Below are 19,936 nucleotides of genomic sequence, written 5' to 3'. Positions count from 1 at the left end.
AAATTCCTAATTAGCTTCCTATCCTCTAGGAACAATAAGCATACTGTAAGGGTGAAGGGAATAAGGAACTTACTCTCCCCTGCTATTCATATTCCCCATTTTGATAAGTGTGTTTCATAATACCATTAATTTCATCTTTGAAACTTTTCATGTCACTTCTTGGTCTCAGTGGAAGGTATCCATGTAAAATCTTGATGCTACAAAAAAAGAGTCCTGTTCTGAACTGTGATTATTAAGGTTATTTCCATTCTAGGGTATGGGAGAGAAAAAGAGAAAGCACTAAATTCCTCTGTCATGTAGGTTTACCATCAGTTGACTTCAGGGAATCTAGGTGGATTATTTCACATTTCCAAAAAGTGTTAAAAAAATCAAAATTTAAATGATGGGTAGATTTTTATGTTGTGAGCTATAATTATTTACTTGTAAAAATTATCCCAAAGAAAGGGCTTGGAAAGACACTCACTAGCAATAAGTTTGAGCTCAAATAAACAAATATTTTCTTTGGAAAAAACCCCAAACCTTTAAATCTTTGTCATCCAGTGCATCTTAAAATGCAAGAATAACCACGTAATTTACTTACACTCTTAGCTATGTATGTTTTCCTTGATGTGAGTCCACATAATCACATCAATCTCATAGCATTTTGATGATAAAAAACAACTTGAACTTGAGCTATTGGTAAAATCAGTTAGATTAGAGCAGGCTTTAATTTGATCCTTATATTTCCTGATATTTACTATTTAACACAAAAATAAATTTTTACATGTGACATTTAAAATTTGTCTTATAACAAAGGAAGGAACTGTCTTAGTGCATGAGAAATGATTCACTCACACACTTTATAGAAAATAAAGATCTTGGCTTTAGCTAAGACCCCTGCAACCCAGAGATCTTTCTAGATTCCAGAGAATTAATAATAGTGCATGGCCAGTGACACTGAAAAAGAAAACCTTGGCAGTCATCTAAAAGGAAGCAATAGAGGGGAAAAGAAGTAGAGCTGTGTTAGTAGACATTATTATTCCATGTTTTGCATAACCAAATGAGGAGCACAGCCACTGTTCTTAGGAGTTTACAGTCTGTTGGGAGTGAATTGGGAAAAAGACTGAATCAAATAAATGAATGATGCTGAAGCATTCTGGTTATCTGTATACTGGGATCCAGTTTTGTTAAGGTATATGTAAATATTAGCTACTTCCTAAAAGTCTTGCATGGCTTTTTTGAAACTGAAGTGAAAGTTAAAATTGAAAATGTGTATTTTAATAATAGTAATGTTTTTTTTCCTGAAAGCTTGCTATCTTCAGCACTGCTACTGCTGAGAATTTCTAAGTTCCCTCCTCCCAAATTAACATGAAAAGATGTTAAACATGTCAGATTTTATACATGTTATGTTTGATATGCATTCTTAACTTCTGTAGTACGAATTTTGACACATTTAGAGCACATCACTCCATCTCTCCAGTTTTGCAAGAAGTAGTAGTTTCCTGCTTTGAAACCTCAGTCCATACCATATATTTGCACTTACATCAAAACAGAAAAGATGTGTTGATAATTTTACATTAAAAAGTAAAAACAAAAAATAAATCAAGGTATTTATTCATCATCCATGGTGTGAATCCAAAAGAGGACACACTGGTCCTGTTCCGTCAAGTACAGCTTTAGCAAGAAGTCTTCCAGTTTGACATCAGGGAAAGCACTAAAAAAATCAAAGCTTTTCAGTTCAGGCATTTTCTTGAAACCTTGTTTACTGAAGGGATATTGTTATCACTCAGGGGCTTTGTTTGCTTTTAAGGTTTTGTTAATTATTGTTTAGGAGGCCTGTAAAAGAGCCACAGTGTTCAGTTTGCATTGGTGACTCTCTAATATACAGGTGCTCAGCATAGACAGCCCTTTGTTCATTTTTTGGGGTTTTTCTGGGTTTTTTTTTATTTATTCTTAAAAGCAATATCTGTGTTTGTGAAAGGTCTGAGACTGACAGGCAGTAGAAAATGAAATCCTCTCTTTACTGATAGAATGTGCCAGGCCTGCCCAGGACAGCCCCATGGACAGGCTGTCAAGGTACCCCATTTGTTTCCTGGAAAACCTATTATATCTAATAGAACACAAATCCTTTTGCATATGGTTGCAGATGAAAGTGTTGATAAGTACTTACTGTCATGTTCTTGCTCCAAATGTGCTTTTTTGTTGTATTTATTACTCTTCACTATTTCCCAAACTAATCCATGGTCTGGCTCAAGCACTCTTGATTAATGTGGTGAGTTAATATTGAGTCTGAGTTAATATTGCAGGCTATCGTCACAGCACATCAACAAAATAATACATTTTGGAGTAGATTAACCACTATATTTCAGTTGTTTTGCATCACTACATCATACAAAGGTAATACAAGACCTGATTGACTTGTTCTTCCCTTTGCATGTGTGAACAAAACCTCAAGGATGAGAAATAAATAAAGGTAAAGCAAGAGCCCATATCTATTGTCCATGAATATATATATTACAAAAATATTTTAATCAGGGAAGCTTCTGCATTTATGTGTCTGTAATACTGCACATGGTGAAGGAGTTCAGGAGTTTTTACCTGTGTTTGTATGGAAAGGAGCAAGAGTAGCAGCCCTCGAAGTGCTGCCAAGAGCTGTGTTCATCTCTTTACTCATCTCCTTGAGAAAGAAAATAAACATTGATATTTTGCATGAACAAATGAATGAAAGAATCCATCTGTGCAGAAGAAGCTTTCAGAAAGATGTGGCACTTGAGAGAACAGCTTGGTTATTGCCTACTCTTGGGCACCAAAGTAGATATTTAAGATTCAGTTTTCAAAAAAGTACTCTTGATTTATATAAACAAATCTACAGTTACAAAGCCAGGAAAATAAAATACCACAGAATTCAAGAACATGTAATTCAATTATTTTAGTGGTGACCCTTCTTCCAACCAACCGTAAAATAAAATAAAATTTGAAACCATGCATTTCCAGAGCAGTACAAAATGCCATTTCAGGTTTCTTACATTTTGTTAATATAATTACTTAGACTGCTCTGAAATTCAAGGTAAAATGAAATACTTTTAAACCACTGCAACACAGTGCCATTGCCCACTGACTGCTTCCACATTAACTGTATTAATAAATGAAAAATGGAGACTTAGAGATTAATTTTAACACTTTGCCTGTGAATTCCTCTTAGCAAAAATCCCCTTTCTCTTCTGTGTTATCATTTGTGGTGGCATTAGAGAAACTTACATAAAACAATCTTAACTGTCAAGTAAATTATTCCAATAGCAGCTCTTCTTCAAGGCTCATGTCAAAATAGTATCATCAAAACATCATAATATCCAAACATGTTCCCCCTGGTCAGCATTTATCACTGAACTCTTTGAATACAAATTTTTCATCCATGGTGCTATTATTTTAATGACAACCCCTAATTACAGTTGACATTTCACTAGCCTTATTTCATAATGCAGTTCATTCTGACCTCATGAAAGTTATTTAAAGGTGTTGAGGTCCAATTTTTATCAAAAATAGTGTGCACATGCTTACTTTTGCAGAGTAGCCAAGCCACTTGAAGTCTGTCTTCGTTTGTAGGGTTCCTGTCCTGATGAACTTTGTGTGTTAGAGCAACATCTACCTTCCATCACAAAAATATCCCAGGATCCCTGCAGCAATCCACAGAAGGATTTTATAAAACAAATAGACAGACCATGGCAGATGATAAGCAGCCACAGGCACCTGGTTGTGCTTACAAAGTGAAAACCAGTGATTTGGAGGAGTGTCATTGCTGGGAGAGTGGGGTTGGACCCATGCAGAGAAAGGAAAGCTGATGGGGATCTGTCCCTCTCCATCACTACTGATGCCTAAGAGACATTTCTGGGCTTGTAAGGAGTACAACTGGAAAGTGAAGCTGTAGCAAGGGAATTGCCCCTATTTCAGCCTTGCATTCTATGTTCCATATTAAAAACATATGGCAAAAAGTCCTACTTGGTTTTAATGCATACGTTTCTGATGTAAGGAAATCCCTTCTTGCATTTGATGTGCAGCAGATAATGCAGTTAGAGAGGTGGGAATCACTTTCATTTAACTCTGTCATCATAGGGAGCCAGGTGAAACAAAGGCAAAAATGAAAAAAGATTTTCCCCAGATACCCACCAGAGTCACATCATGTTCTGTCAGGAAACTATCATTTCAGAGGTGGGATGTGGGACAGATGCTTTTGAAAAAGTCTTCTCTTCATCCACGTGAGTCAAAAAAGCACACAATTGGAACAATAGGATTGCTCAGGCTGGCCTTTTAGCACAAGAATTTCTTATCTAGAGTGATGAAAATGTCATACTTCAAATAAAAGCATCAGAATAATAAAAATCAACAAAGATGGCTTCCTGGTTTTTGTTACATGCCTTTTATTATATAAAATAATGTAATTCTGAAAAGGCTAAATCTTTGTCATTCACATGGATAGAAAGTAATAAAAACCTAGAGGATTAGATGGATGTAGAAATGCTGACAGTAAATAAGTTGTTTACAGCTTGGCCTTTCAGTCTTGCATTGAGCTGTAGCAGCTTAAACAGCTTATGGATAAATGTGTGCAAAGAAACTTTAAGGTTAATTTAAACAGTTTGATGTTTGGAAAGGTGTAACAACTTATCTGCAACTTCTACTGAAACCCTGTATTAAAATTACTATGTTCTTGTTTACTTCTCATGGTATTTGACAAACATTTTTTAATGAGTTTCAATGTTCTTATGCAATATGCATTCATAAACGTAATACCAAATCAAAAGATTAGATTTAAAATGTGATTCTTGAGACTGCTCTTGGAAAAATGACCAAGGAATGTTCCTCTGTGAAAAGATTTCACACATATCTGTGAGCTGTAAATCCTCACATACTTCTACCTTTCTGATAAAATCCTAGCTGTTGTATAGCTCTTCTTGAGCAAAAATAATTTTGTTTTACTTGCTTTCCTTGTCTGCATTTTTGTTTTTATCCCCTCATAACATTTTTAACATAGTGTCAGAATTCTTGTGTCCTTTCCAGTACAGTCATATTTGAAAGAACAGAGAATGAGTGTCCTTAGTCTTCAGAACTGTCTCAGAGAGATTAATGGGCAAGTACAAGATTCCTTCTCCAAAGAAAAAGAGGATGGAAGGGATGATGGGAGAGCTTCAGAAAACATTTTTGTCTTTTATTCTGTGAAACCATCATTCTTTTTTACCTCCAAATTTTCTCCTGGCTTTGGACATAGCCACACTGGCCCCTAAAGCATTTGTGTAAATCTGCTGAGCTCCAGAAACTCTGGCTTGAGTCCGGGTTTTAGAAGGCAGACCTGGTAGGAAGTCAGTGCTTTAGTAAAGCATTGGGAGCATTGGGAGCATCCTTCTCTCTGATGCATTCATATTTGCAGGGGTTGTGTGTCTCAAAGCTTTTCTGCTTTTTATAAGCATATCTGTCGGTCTAATAAAAATAATTGTCTCTGCATATAATATTTGTTTCACCCTGGCACATCAAAGCAAGAACAACAGAGCTGCTATAACATAACTACAAAATAGCTATAGCTATCTACACAGGCAGATGCACACACTTACTGATGTATTATTTCCTCTCCTTACTTTGCATATTTTTTCAGTGTTTTTCTTTCTCAAATATAGAGTTCTATCATTTATTTCTGCTTTTAGAACTACAGCAGAATTGTGGAAAGCTGAAGAATAAAACAATAATTTATTAGCAATAGTGTTTCATCATTCCCAGTTTCCTGTATGATTCACTGTGGTTCAATCACAAAAGAAGATGCTGCATTGTATAATCTGTACCACATTTTATGATCCCTGTTGCTCAAATATTGGACTTTTATATAAAAGAAATATGCAAAGGATTAAAAATCCATTTTAGCTCTCCAGAAAAAAAAATATGGACAGTAAGTATTGCAAAAATTAAGAACTAAAAAGGCAAAATAAATCAAGAATATTGGGCAGCACTTTTTACACTGATCAATTCTTTAGTCTGCTCTAACCATATAATTTTTCAGATCAGAAGTCTAAGTCCCTCTTGGGATTAAATAGATACAAGAAGACAGTAAAGTGCTAGTTCATCTCCACTGCCTCTATGTCATGTACAATGTGTGTACATCTCTGTCACACTCTCCTAGGTAATCTCTTTTCCAGGTTTGGAGACCTCCAGCCTACTCAATCATTCCACATGTAGGAACTCTTCCACATTACTGATAATCCTTTTCTTCTTTTAAAAAATATTTTCAATCTTAACCAGCCCTTTCTTAGACAAAAAGCTCAGAAATGTACACAGTGTTCCTGGGTGGGTGAATAAGGGATTTGCATAGTGGCATAGTGGTATTTGTTCTCTTATTTTTATTGCTCTACTAATAGTTTTTAACAGTTGGGGAAGGTTTGGGGTTTTTTTATATTAATTTTTTTTTGTCTGTTACTGAGTACTAAACTGTTGGTTTTTTCAAGGAACCAAGTGTCATGATCCCAAGGTCTCTCTCCAGAGCAGTAATGTGCAGCTCAGAGACCATAACTTTTTATGAGAAACTAGGATTGTTTTTCTCCATGTGCATGCTTTTATGGTTATGTATATGAATTTCATTTGACATTTAATTTCATACAGATTGAATCTTCTGAAGGTCTATGTAATTCTTCAAAATTAGACACTGTTCTTCCTAGCATGAATAATTTTCTATAATCATTATTTAACCATATTAAATAGAATCATAGAATCATGGAGTAGTTTGGGTTGGAAGGGACAATAGAGATCATCTAGTTCCATCCCCCTGCACAAGCAGGGACAGCTTCCACTAGACTGGGTTGCTCCAAGTCCTATCCAGCCTGGCCTTGAACACTTCCAGGACTGAGGGCATCCAGAACCTGCCTGGGAAACCTGTGCCATTGTCTTACCATCCTCTGTCATGACCAGGATAGGGCACCCAGGGAGACACAGATTGTATTCCCTTGCTTTCTAAACTCCTTCTTGCAGCATCCAACCTTACAGTGTCAGACCAGGCCCTCCCAGGGAGAATGACTTAAATGTTATGGTCAGAGGAAATGCTCAACCATCAGATACCTCTTGATTGTATTAAGGTGAAATGACACTTGAGGTCTATACTTGAACATAAGATTTATTTATAACTAAGGAAGGAATAACTCATAAAGCTGATACTTCTATTGTTTTATATGCTCAGGCTGTGCAGTCATAACAGCTGATTATTTTGATCACAAAAGTATGATCAAGCTGCACAACCTGAGAAAAAAACTGTGGTTACTTAATGATTTTAGGAAACAGTAAGAGAAAGTGAAAGAGAAATTAGAAAATTAGATAACAGAAAGCCACCTGTCCTGAATCCAACGTTGGACCAGCTAGTGGTGGAGGGCTGGTGTAAATGAAAGTCACAAAGCCCATCAATGCAGCCTCTCATTTTATTGGCCTGTTTTTTCTTCCTAATGAGGAAGTGTGATTGAATCATCACTGCCCAGCAGCTGGAATGGACTTCAGCCCTTTCTGCTTCTCGGTCATTGTTGGTACCATGATATGCATGCTCTGGGCCACATGCAGACCCTTATAGCTGTATCACCTGTATATAGCATCCCTTTGGAATGCTAATAAGGGTCTGTTGGGGGAGTGTAGGGTGGGGCTTCACACCACTTCCCAGAATAGATGTTCTGAAGACTGGTCCCACACATCCTCACAGTGAATATTTTCTTGCTAACGTCTAACATAAATCCACTCTTTTCCAGTATAAAACCATTACTCCATGTCCTGTCACTATTGCCCTTGTAAAAAAATCTCTCCCACTATCTATCTAGATAGCACACTTTATCTTCTGCCAGCAGATACTCACTTCTGTTGCAACTACTTAATTTCTTTAAAAGTTTTTGGTGAGAGACTTTATCAAAAGAATTGGGGAAATTCAGATAAGGGGGATAACTTGATGGAACTGTTAGAACCATGTCTGGCTTTGACAGACAAACTAGCAAGTTGTCAGTTTGAGGCAATGTTTGAAAAGTAACCTAGGACAGGAACTATTCTCCATTGTTTGGATGCAACTACCCATCTATAAATAGCAAAATAATGTGTGGGTATGATCATGTTATACCAGTAAGGTGAAGGACCATGGAATGCATCCTAGTGCAGCTTTGTTTAATAAAGAGATGCAGATTGGTTCTGTGCTCCATGGTCCTGTTAATCAAAACGCATCTGCCCAGTTTGGATTCCTGTTACTAATGCGTAGGGCTTCCTGGTTTCAAAATCTCTGAGAATTTAAATTAGGATAACAGATATATAATATTTTTTTCTGAAAGAAAAAAAGAAAGCTGCAACATGATTATGAATATGGCTTAAAGAATATATTTCACTGCGATGTAGACACCCAGGAAAGGATAAAGGTGCTTAGATGTAGGCATCAGGCATATAGGGCTACCTGGTATGTTCTACCTGGTCTCCACTTGTCACTCAAGTGGTGTCTTGTTGATACTTTGTCATGTCTGACAGCCTAATGACATTTTGTCTCAGGTGACTTAGAGCATCTAAAATAACACTCAGTACAGATGTTTTAGTCAATCAAATTAAACCTCTTGTCAGATGAATTTCTTTCTAAGCTCCACCGACTCTAATAATCTAATTCATTGTCTATAATGGAAGCCTAGACACCTACCTCATCCCTTCCCTCAGAAACTGATATTTTGGCAGCTTCAATTGACAAAAATAATTTGAATCAAATGTTATCAGAATAAGATGAATTTGGGACACACTGGGATAAAACAGAAAGAAAATAGGCAGCAGGTACTTATAGTGAATTGAGGAAGATTACTGGTGAAAGGGAAAAGGTGGGCACTTAGACAAGCATAGCTGTGTCGGAGTTGTCTTAAAAATGTTGGCTCTGTGAGAAGGAATGCACTGATTAAAAAATATAAGCTGGATTCACATTCACTCAGTGGTGTCTTTAATACCTGTGGATGGATAAATGTACCTGAGGCAAGTACAATACCCCCACCTTATTACAGCACTGTGTAAGGACTTTACTGTAACTTAGAATTAAAACCTGGCTAGGTAACTGGCATTACTGAGTTCATGTTTATTTTCTCTCAAGAGAAGTTATTTGGCAAATAAAAAAATAAAACCAAAAACCAAAACAAAACCAAAAACCCCAAGCCCACCAAACACCACAAAACCCTCAGTGTCTTTGTAATAGCCATTAATAAAATATTTATCTGGGTTATGAGATTTATCTTGAATATGTATAGACTTGTTCAATGTCATTGATAAAAAACATTTTGTAGAACACTTTCCACATCCTTGCTCTACCCCATGGAACAGAAGTAATAATGAATATCCTGATTAATGTCTCTTCACAGCCCAGACCTACACTGTCACCTCAGTCAATATTTAAAGGTTGGCTTCTGCCTGTGATGTAGCATATGTATGACAGTAGAAATCTCAAGAAACAAATTTTTGGTAAAGAAAATAAGTTGCCAGCTTACAAATTGGGGATACATGGAAATAATTTTTTTCATTAAGAATTTTTTTATTTGAGTTCAGCTCTTGGAAATAATACCATTTGTTTTGTTCCAAAGGATTTGCAACCTGCTGTGTCCCTCTGGCCTCATGGCTCTGCTGTATTTTCTCACATCTGAAATTATTACCAGAACATCACACTTGCAGCACAGAGTTTGGCCTGAGTTTGTGGTGCATATTTGTATCTATTTGACTACAAGTGTGCTGTGATCAAAAGGACAACTGTGTGATTGGATAGGCAGCTGGGACATAAATAGGGGCTAAGAAAGGACTAACACTTTAAAAGCATATGACACAAACTTCTGATAGCTTCTCTATCACAAGCAATCTACAGTCATCACAAGCCTTTCTGCTGTAATAACTGGAATACATTGAACATTTTCTTTTAGCTATGTTAAGCACTAAAATGGGACTCCACTTGAGTTATTGTTCCTGGGTCACAATACTCCCTTTGTATCCTCTATTTTAGTTCAAATTATTTTCTTCCAAGGCCTTAAGTACAGTTTTTAATACATTAAAAATTAAGGCACAGCTTGAATAAAAAATCACATCAGGAAGATTACGTCAGGTGATGTATTAGTCTGCAGTCCAAGCAAATGGAGGCAGGGAGGCAAGCAGGCAAAATTTGGGTTTAATTCAGTGTAGGTGGATGCCTCCAGTTCACAACCACTCTTTCTACCTACCCTCTGAATCTGAACAGTGTGCTTCCTATCAGCCCTCACACTGATTAAAATTGAGTGGGGTCAGAGGGACATCTGTATCAAACTATTAAAACACAGAAGCTAAACTCTTTGAAAAGCTTTTTGCTTTGCTCTACGTTGGCTTGTACACTGTCTGTCTGTCCAATTCTATCTGAAAGTAAAATGTATTGTTCCAGTCAGAGCAGGCAAACAAGGAAATAGTCAGAGTTTTGGGAATGTCGTTTGGAAATTCACCAAAACCCATTGCAAAGAGATTTTTCAGACCCTGCTTACTAATGAGTGTTTTGTTTTGAGATGAGAGTGGCTGGGATTTCTGCTGGGGAAGGAACATTGCCTCACTTCCACCTGGAAGCTAAATCAGCAAAGCTGTGTGACAGCCTCTGCTCCTTTCTCAGAAGCAGGGAGCAGTCCTTTTGTGTAGCATCAGCTAAAATCATTATGCAGTCCCATCTGTTACATCTCATCACAGCCCCTGCTGGAATTTCTGCCTTTTTTTTTTTTTAATTGTTATCCCTAAAAATTTTTTGCAGGAAGTATATTTAAAGTCATGGCTGTCGAGAATGGAGTACCAACATCTATACATTTCTAGTTCATTGGAAATAATCTGCTTTTTCTGATATTGCTTTCTCAGATGTTTCTTGCAGAAGGCCATGACCAGGAGAAAACATAGAGTTTTGAAAAAGATGTTTTATTTGTGTTAGGAGAGTGTATATGTCAGCATTATAGAACTATTAGGGTTCTCTCTTAAATCTGTTTTTTGATGGTATTTCCAGAGGCTCACATTTCAACGTGGCTCAGATTTTAGTACAGTTTTTCTTGTTTATCACAATCTCACAAACTGCATTTCTTATCTAGCCTTTTACAAAAGGCTATAGGGGACCAGAGTTCACAGTATGCTTGAAGATAAATCTGCAAAGGGATTTCAGAATTGCTGAGTGCAGCCCTGAAATACTTAACTCTTGGGTGTTCTGCTCTGTGGAAACCTTGATGTCTAGCATCCAATATCTGGTTTCTATGGAGAAAAGTCTAGGTAAAATAAGAACAAGAAAATGAGTGAAAAATTGCCATAGTTTCTTAGTGTTGCTGTTTAAAATTCTTCTAGACTTCAATGTTCAAAGCAGGGGAAAAAAGAAAAACTCCAAAACAAAGCAACAAAAAACCCCCAACAAAACCCACAAAAACAAACCTCCTCCCAAGCAAAATATATATACAGCTAGTGGTTCCAGAGGGTGAGAAGAGACCTTCATATTCTGACTAGACTTTATGTAAGGATGCACTTACTGTAAGTGCAGGGGTGCACAACACTCAATAACTGTGGAAATTGCTCTGGTTTGGGTATTTAATTAATCACCAGAACAGGAACTTGAACCTGGTTCTTTTTTATCACATTTCATGGTTCTTCTAGACCAAAACATAAAAGGTCAACCTTTCTGAACCTTTCTGGTTCAGTAATTAAAGAAACTGAGTGAAATAATGTAAAAATGAAAGATTCAGGGTAATTTTCTCAGACAGACAAGAATTTGGAGAATTAGTAATCTGTCCTGGTGTGCCTGGCCAAGTCTGAGCTTTGAAAGCAGCAGGGAGAAAAGGAATAAAAACCTTCCTGCCAGGAAATGCTCTGGTAACTGGGCTAAATGAACACAGATGTGATCCTGGAGGGTCAATCATCATGATCTTTTGCAGAAGGTTTAGTTTGAGGAGTATTTTAAAATCCAACTGACCTGGCTTCATGGGAGAATAGGACAGGGAGAATCCAGAACGAAGATTAATCATTGCTGTTTGTACTGTAGACATAGGCACCAGCAGGACTTGGGGAAGCAGAAGATAGCACTTGAGTGTAAATCTTGGAAGTGCATTTTTTCTGTCAGATATATGCCTAAAATTCTTGTTGAACTTAACCTATTGATACTAATCCTGGTTACCCTACAGGTGTATTCTACTGGTTTAGAAAAGCTGTCCTTCCTTTTTTCCTGAGGGCAAGTGAATTTATTTTATGAAGAATTGCATGCTATTTCTATTATTAGCAGTAACCATCAGACCAATTCACATATTTGTATTTCTGATGGTGCTGCAATGTTATCTGTATAGTGAACTTTCATTCAAGAGTAATTCATAGTCTGAGGACTAAATTTTGTTACTTGGGTCAAAAGGAGAAGTGACATGTGTCACCACAGTTTGCTATTCTTGTATATGTATCCTTAAATTTCCACTTTTTTCACACTTCACTATTCAAGCTAGACAGGATTTCTCAAAGATGTGTGTAATATGTGCAAATCAAAGCCATATGCTGAAAAAAAACCCAAACCAGATATGTAATGCCATGCCTGCACTTAAACCCCTGAGAGATTAAATGCATCCAGAAGGATCTCCCTAACTGACAATAGCTGGTTAAAGGATGGGTAGTCAGTGAGGCACAGAATGCTTTTAATGGTTGTGCTGAGATGCCTTAAAGGCATGTTTAAGTAATATGTCCCAAATTGATCTTCTGATCTACTATTTGACATGACAATGCACTACTTGTGTTAGGAGCATGAGATGATGAGACAGAGATCTTGTAAAAAACTGAGGATATTGATTTGGATCTGTGCTCTGCAGAGGGAACATAATTCATAATGTCCAGCATGGGGTGGGAAGATGGAGTGGAACACAGGAGAAAATAAACTGGAGCACAAACAGAGACCAGGGAACTTCTGAGAAGTTCTGGGAATGGCCACAGTTAGACCTCATGGATTCTCCAAAGGCTGTAGTGGAGACTGTGTTGAATTTGTTGCAGCTCAGGACGCCTGTGAAAATGGCCAGACTTGAAATAAGACTGGAGAAACAGGAAAAAATTTCAAGGACATGGTAGTCAGGGAAGAGATTTATTTTCAATTTTTTTTTTTATTTTTAATTTAGTCTGTCCCACTTTGGTTTTTTCCTTTTAGAGTCATAAATCATGAGGTCACAACTCAAAAGCTCTCTTGGTACTTTTGGCGTGTTAAATTAGAGAAGAGCAAAGCCTTCAGAACTTCATTGTTCTGTCTGGTTTGAATGTCCTGGCTCCCTATGCTAGAGTAGAGTACTTTTTCCTGATTACAGAAATTGAAGCTTCTGAAGAAGACAGATGTTATCTCTCCCATGTGCCTCTGGGCTACTAAATTTCACTTCACTGAGCACTGAGTAAGATTTCTGTTACTCGGTGGTTTTGCAGTGATGAATTCTCTTCTTGCAAACTTTTGCAGCGAAGCTCAGGAGCAATCTGAGGAAACACCTTCCTCTCATTCTTCCCCCTCCATGCCCACCCCCAGAATTTGTTTCAAGCAGATGGAGGCACAGGGTCTCTCATGTACACTTGACCTTTGTCTTTCTGAGCTGAAGTGGTCACACATTGCTCTGAGCCCTGCAGTAATTCACTGCACCCTTTGGGATACTCTTTGTGGTGTTATAAGCTGTACCAGCAGGACACGACAGCCTTGGAGGAAAGCCACCTGCTCAGACTGGCAGGAACTTGGTGTGGTAGAGACTGTGAATAGACAGGTTTTATCCCTTTGACATTTTGCCTTGGTCAGGAGAGACAGTCCAGTGATAATTCAGAAAAGCTTTAAAATTAACTGGGGCTTTGATTAGCAGAATTTGTAGCCTGCCTGAGTGCAGAAGCTGTTACTCATTTTAAAATTCTGCACTAACATATTTGCTGAGACTGCTACATATTGAGTGTTAATTAATTTCTGGACCTTGAGGGAGCAATATACAAGTATCAACTGGGCTCGTTTAACACTTTTTCATGTTTCCTTTCATTGTTGCTTTCACTATCTGTGGCTAACTTTGGAGTATGATTTCTAACACCATTTTGTGGCTAATGGGATAAACAGGCAGTTCATTTTGCAGCATACCAATAAACATTTTGTGGTTTTTTGCAAATAGGTTAATTTATTTTTCCTTGGAGATAACCTGTGCAGAGCAAAAGCTTTTTCCTTAGGTCTCCTGTGAAATGTAGGCTATTCATGCAGAATTATCTACCAAGTAGATTTCAGTCCCACACTTGCAAATGAATGTAGCCCCTGAACAGTAAATTAAGGATGAGTTCAAGAGCTATATGAAAAACCTTTCTGAACTTTAAGACATGGATTATCTTCACATAATTTTAGACCCTTCAGGGCCTAGTTGTCTTCTCTCCCTCTCCAGTCAGTAGGAGAAACTGGTACTGTGGGATGTGCCCGTGTGCATCTCTCGAGTGTGGGTGGCAGCTGATGTCCCAGAGAGTGATGCTCTGCAGAGCTCCACTGGCTGTGCTGAGAAGTAGAGAAGAAAAAATGTGATACGGAGGAGAAAAGACTGCTTCATTTTATTAATTTTTAAATTTTTGTTGGTTACAGAAACTGGCTAAAAACTAAAGAAATAGATAACCTTGCTGTACAGCTTCCATGGCTGTTTTCAGGCCGTCAAGTAGATATGATTCCTGTTAAGACTTTCCATGAAAGCTGCCCTTAAAAACAGAGATCAGTGCTCTATATCCTCCCATCACTTGGTACCAAACTCCAGAATTGCTTTGACTGTATTCATTTAAATGTTTTCAGAATAAATACTTGCTGGCAAGAAATGTCAGTAGTCCAAGTCTAGGCCAAGTCCCAAAAAGCCATCTGGGGTATGTTAAAAAACCCCAGACCTTAAATGCATGTATTTCTGCCTGTTATGAGAGACAAGAAATCTTTAGTAGTTCTGATAGTTAATGAGCAACCTTTTGTACTGGGACAGAGATCAAAGAGGCATAATTCAAAGATTATTGCAGCCAGCACTGGCCACAGTATGCTCCATTTTTCCATTGGAACATTTGAAAAAAACCCAAACAAATGTCAACCAGTTCTCAGATGGTGGGTTTAGCAAGTCATGAGAAGCTTTAGCATTCTTCCCCAAGTCCTGATAGATGGTAAAGTGGGTCAGAAGGAGACCACCATAACTCACTGAACATCAGTACTCTTGTAGTTACTGCTTTGATTTTGTTCAGCTTCCATTCCATAAAGCTATAGGATGCACATTACTGAAGAACAGTTGGTCATAGTAGAAATTGCAGCACAGGGAATAGAAGAGGAGATAAGATCAAGTAATATCTGCACAGCTATAAAAATGCACACCTTAGCTCTATAAGGCCAAACCAAAAGAATATTAAAGACTCAATGAATGGACATAATTGGGGAAAACACCCCACAGCATTATGCTGACCTGAAAAGACTATCACTGAGGAGAATGTGAAATAGGATTTAAACCATGACAGAATTCCAGAGGGCACCATCAGCAGAACAGGGCTCATGAAAAGCATGCTGGGGCAGGCTGGCTTAGCACTGAGGAGAGCACAACTTCAGCAAAACCTCTTGCTCAGTCTATGAGAAGTCTTCCTGCAGACAGTGGGTTCCTCTTCATTTTACTGAAGTGGTTGACTGTGCCCCACTGCTTGTCTGGATCAAGGGGTTTTTTTCAAGGCTGGCTCCTTTGTGCAAACCAGACAGTCTAGCAATCCTGAGGATGTACGATGCAAAAACTGACCAGAATAACTGCATTCCTCACTGTCTTTAATGTTGTTTACCTAATAGGAACGTAAATTTATTCTGATCTTTTAGAGGGGAACTTAAGCCAAAAGAGTCCGTGAACTTTACTAAAAAAGAGATGTAGACATTTTTGCAACAAAGTCTACAGACTTGACAGCTAGGAGCTCTGGGAGCAGAATTCGTACTGCTGAGGTAGGTACTGAAGTTAAGCAGCCAACAGGCACTGCAGGCCTGAGGACTGGTGGCCAGGCACCCATCTGTCTGGGTGGCAGCAGGTGCCTACAGAAAAGGGGGATGCACAGCTTGTACAGATCCCTGTGTGACAGCCAGCCACCAAGGGGCTGGGCAGCCCACTACTGAAAACAATTACTGGAATGCAAGACCTACATTTTAGGCCTGTCTGAGCTAAGGAACTTGCAGAATTTAGATACAAAATGCTTGTTTCAGACAGGAGGATGCTCTCTGCCAGGATGCAGATGGGCTGTTCTTTTTCCATCTGCTGAAAGTAGGTCACTGGCAACCCAAATGCAAACTAATGTAAGCAACAGCAATGGGGTTTTCTCCTCCAGTGAGATAGGCAGAACACGTGGAGGAGGGAAAAGGGAAAGGAGAGGTCCTAATGTTAAGGGTATGCTCATATATATCCTGTTCTGAAGAGTTTATGTGTCCAGCAATGCCTTTGATGAAGTGAACCAAGACATTGCTAAGCAGTAGGTGTAAGTACCTTGTCATATACAGAAGCTCTTTTCCACTAACCAGTAATTCAAATTAGCTTTTCATCATTAAAAAAAAATAATTAGTAGTAGTTTGTTATCTATTTTAACTGTAATTATTATATTAATAGGAAATCAAGCAGTACTCTCTGACACCCATAAAGCAATGTGGACTACAGCTCATCTAAAAAGTTTTGGAAAAAAGCTACATAAAAATTGCATTGCAGTACTGAAAATTTCTGCAAGATATTTATCCTTTAATTGGGTTTTCTCCATACATAATTGAAACAAGTTTTCATTACTTAAAAAAAGAAGAAAGCATGAAAGTCCTGAAGAAATAAAAGACTTCAGTAATATCTCTGAATGTGATATTTTTTTGAGTTGACTAGGAATTTGTTTATTCACATGTAGGAGAGAAATCTTTAAGTTTAAGGCACAGAACATTTATCACAGCTTTTAAAATATTTTTCTGCAAGAAGATAAGAAATAGGATCCTTAATTTTATCGATCCAGGTGCAAGTCAATGTCAATGCATATAAAAAATGTAACTGAAGTGTGGACTAGACTGCATCCAAAAGGAGCAGATGTGATTTATACGTGTAAATTGAAATCACCAGATCTTACAATATTAAGAAATATTCACTGAATACCCTTAGAAACCAAATTTCAAGCCCCTATTTTGGAAATAACAGGAAATGGCAATCTTTGCAGGAGAGTTATTCACTTTTCGTTTAGATTAGAATCTGCTGGGATATAAAAACAAAAATAGCAAGGCTGGGGTGAATCCTCTGTCCATTTGTAGCTTATATAAGACAGGGAGACATTGCACATCCTGCAGTTGAGGACACAGGATTACATCATCTCAGCCTCATGGTTTTGGGTGTGCTGAACAATTTAGGGAAAGGACATGGACCTATGATCATACAGTGCCATGTGAGCCTCTTCTGTTTGTAAAACTTCAGGATAAGCACTGATTCAGACGTATGTAGGACACATTAGGCAAAGAAAAAAAAAAAAGAGATTGTGACTGTTTTGCACATAAGCTCTTCAGCAGAGCTGTTCATCTGTTCAAGAGTGCATAGGAACATAAGGAATTACTTACCAGTGTTCCATGTAGCTTGTTCCCAAGAATGCATGTTAGAGGTGCTGGTTGGGAAGGGGGTGTGAATATCCCCACTCTCTGCAGTGCAGGCTGTTGTCCTCACTGTCTTCTAGAATTATATCAGGGATGTTACAGGGTCCATCCCTGCATATTTCTTTTGCAATCTGATTGTGTATTTGTTGTCCATGAATTTGTCTAAGAGCTTTTTGTGCATACTTAAATTCTTATCCTCCATAACCCATCTTAACAGAAATGCTCATTGCTCTCTATCTGAAAAAGGTCTCTCTTTTATCTGTTTTGAACTTATTGCTACCCAGTTTCAGTTCTCTCTCATTTTAATAGTTCTGGACTTGGTGAATGTTCCACATTCACCTAGTTTACAACCTTCTAAATTTTAAATTGCTTTGCTGTAACTAGGAGGTAGGACTAGATGACCTCCTGAAATCATAAGAGGACCTTCTGAGGTCTTCTCTATACTAGATCTTCCAGCATAAATTATTCTGTTATTCAGGGTTTTTGTAAATCCTAACTATATCACTCTCTGGTTTTCCCTAAGCTTCAGCTCTTGTCTCTGCTCATAAGACAGCTTCTTCACCCTCTAATCATTTTAGATGCCCTTCTTTATAGGGCATATTATACTCTGCCTTTCTGGAGATGGAGAAGCCAGATCCACATGTTACAATCAAGATAGAAGTGTCCCACAGTTTTATACAGATTCTGTTTTCATCTCAGTATCCTTCATTGAGCTGCTCACACTTCTGCTTTTCTAAGCTTCTCCTGCACACAAATTGTGAGACCTTTCACTGATCACTCTAAGACCTCTTTCCCCCAGTTATAAATGTTACACTCCCTATAGTCTCATGACATGGATTTCTCTAATTCATGCCTGTACGACACCATCTGATTTTTACATCTTGCCTTGACTAGGGTGATGCAGCACAGGGACAGGGATGTCATGTAAGAGTGGTGATTTTATGTGCTTCCTGCAGGAAAAAAATTAAAGAAAAGGAATGAATAAAGACAACACCAGCTCTAGGGCTTCAAAGTGATCAAACAGTATGAAACTACAATTTTTCTGTGTTCCAGTGATTGCAATGCTGATAGTTTGTGAACACATCTATTATCTGATTGAGTAAAATAGAATAGAGCTGTTTCAGTTGGAAGGTACCTATGAGAATCATCTAATCCAGCTGCCTGACTACTTCAGTCAGGGCTGACCAAGTTAATACATGTTATCAGGGGCATTGTCAAAATGCCTCTAAAAGAGATGTGCTTATTATTGTCACTTTCCTTCTCTGAATACAGGGAAACACTGATTTTTCATCCTAGAGCAGGATTTTCTCTCCATGTAGACTGCAGTAACATCCTCCAAATTACTGCTCTTATTCTTTGAACACACAATACACTTTTAGAGACTGCGGAAGGATGTTTGCTAATTAGTCCATGAATCAAATTTAATTAAAAATACTGCCTTAAAAAAATCAGTCAGAGGACTCCTTTTATCTTGAATGATCTTTATAATTGGTGAACAAGGGTTCTTCAAACATTACTGAGTTTAAGTAATTAGTTTCAATTAAGGTGATTATGACTGTCATATACAATTGTTGTTGCTGGTGAATAATAGATGAAACTAAACCAGCAGCTCATATTTTCAAGGTCTGACCTGACATCTAGGTGTGACCTTTTACGTCATTCTGATATCAGAGATGGTGCAAATGTTCCTTATCCATTCTCATCACTTCATTTGTATTCTGCAATTATCTCTTTTTGAAATGAATCCTCAATGAAAGTTACTTCTCAGGCTCTGGTGAGGTCACATCTATAGTAAGTACCGTGTTCAGTTTTGGGCCTCTCGGTACAAGAAAGACATTGAGGTGCTGGGGCAAGTTCAGAGAAGGGCAGCCAAGCTGTTAAAGGATCTGGAGAACAAATCCTGTGAGGAGAGACTGAGGGGATTGGTAATGTTTAGTTTGGAGACGAGGAGGCTGAGAGGAGACCTTACTGCTCTGTACAGATACCTGAAATGAGCATGTTGGGAGGAGGGTGCTGGTTTCTTCTCTCAAGTAAATGACAATAGGACTAGAAATGGCCTGAAGTTGTACCAGGGGAGGTTTAGACTGGATATTAAAAATAATTTCTTTACTGATAGTTAGAAGCAAGAATGGGCTGCCCAAGTAGATGGAGGAGGTTGTTTTTTTTTTCTTTGTGGGTGCAGGTTTGACAGTTGGATCTGGTGATCTTAGAGATCTTTTCCAAACATGACAGTTCTGTGATTCTTAGGTAATGAATTCATATCAATTACATTAAATTATTTCAGTGAAGTTGAGTCAATTTTTTAACAATAGTTATTTTCCTTCTTGAACGAACACACCTTCAGTCTGC

This window comes from Calypte anna, chromosome 3, assembly GCF_003957555.1.
Source record: "Calypte anna isolate BGI_N300 chromosome 3, bCalAnn1_v1.p, whole genome shotgun sequence".
Lineage (NCBI taxonomy): Eukaryota > Metazoa > Chordata > Aves > Apodiformes > Trochilidae > Calypte > Calypte anna.
The sequence above is the reverse complement of the archived record's forward strand: the minus strand, read 5'-3'. Positions refer to the sequence as shown.